A 1,109-nucleotide genomic window follows, 5' to 3' on the forward strand; every position below is an offset into this window, starting at 1 on the left:
TCTAGTGGTATAATACAGAGAGCTGTATCTAGTGGTATAATACAGAGAGCTGTGTCTAGTGGTATAATACAGAGAGCTGTATCTAGTGGTATAATACAGAGAGCTGTGTATCTAGTGGTATAATACAGAGAGCTGTATCTAGTGGTATAATACAGAGAGCTGTATCTAGTGGTATAATACAGAGAGCTGTATCTAGTGGTATAATACAGAGAGCTGGGTATCTAGTGGTATAATACAGAGAGCTGTATAATACAGAGAGCTGTATCTAGTGGTATAATACAGAGAGCTGTATCTAGTGGTATAATACAGAGAGCTGTATCTAGTGGTATAATACAGAGAGCTGTATCTAGTGGTATAATACAGAGAGCTGTGTCTAGTGGTATAATACAGAGAGCTGTATCTAGTGGTATAATACAGAGAGCTGTATCTAGTGGTATAATACAGAGAGCTGTGTCTAGTGGTATAATACAGAGAGCTGTATCTAGTGGTATAATACAGAGAGCTGTATCTAGTGGTATAATACAGAGAGCTGTGTCTAGTGGTATAATACAGAGAGCTGTATCTAGTGGTATAATACAGAGAGCTGTGTCTAGTGGTATAATACAGAGAGCTGTATCTAGTGGTATAATACAGAGAGCTGTATCTAGTGGTATAATACAGAGAGCTGTATCTAGTGGTATAATACAGAGAGCTGTATCTAGTGGTATAATACAGAGAGCTGTATCTAGTGGTATAATACAGAGAGCTGTATCTAGTGGTATAATACAGAGAGCTGTATAATACAGAGAGCTGTGTCTAGTGGTATAATACAGAGAGCTGTGTCTAGTGGTATAATACAGAGAGCTGTATAATACAGAGAGCTGTATCTAGTGGTATAATACAGAGACCTGTGTCTAGTGGTATAATACAGAGAGCTGTGTCTAGTGGTATAATACAGAGAGCTGTATCTAGTGGTATAATACAGAGAGCTGCATCTAGTGGTATAATACAGAGAGCTGTATAATACAGAGAGTTGTATCTAGTGGTATAATACAGAGAGCTGTATAATACAGAGAGCTGCATCTAGAGGTATAATACAGAGAGCTGTGTCTAGTGGTATAATACAGAGA

Source organism: Salvelinus alpinus, chromosome 22 (genome assembly GCF_045679555.1).
Source record: "Salvelinus alpinus chromosome 22, SLU_Salpinus.1, whole genome shotgun sequence".
Lineage (NCBI taxonomy): Eukaryota > Metazoa > Chordata > Actinopteri > Salmoniformes > Salmonidae > Salvelinus > Salvelinus alpinus.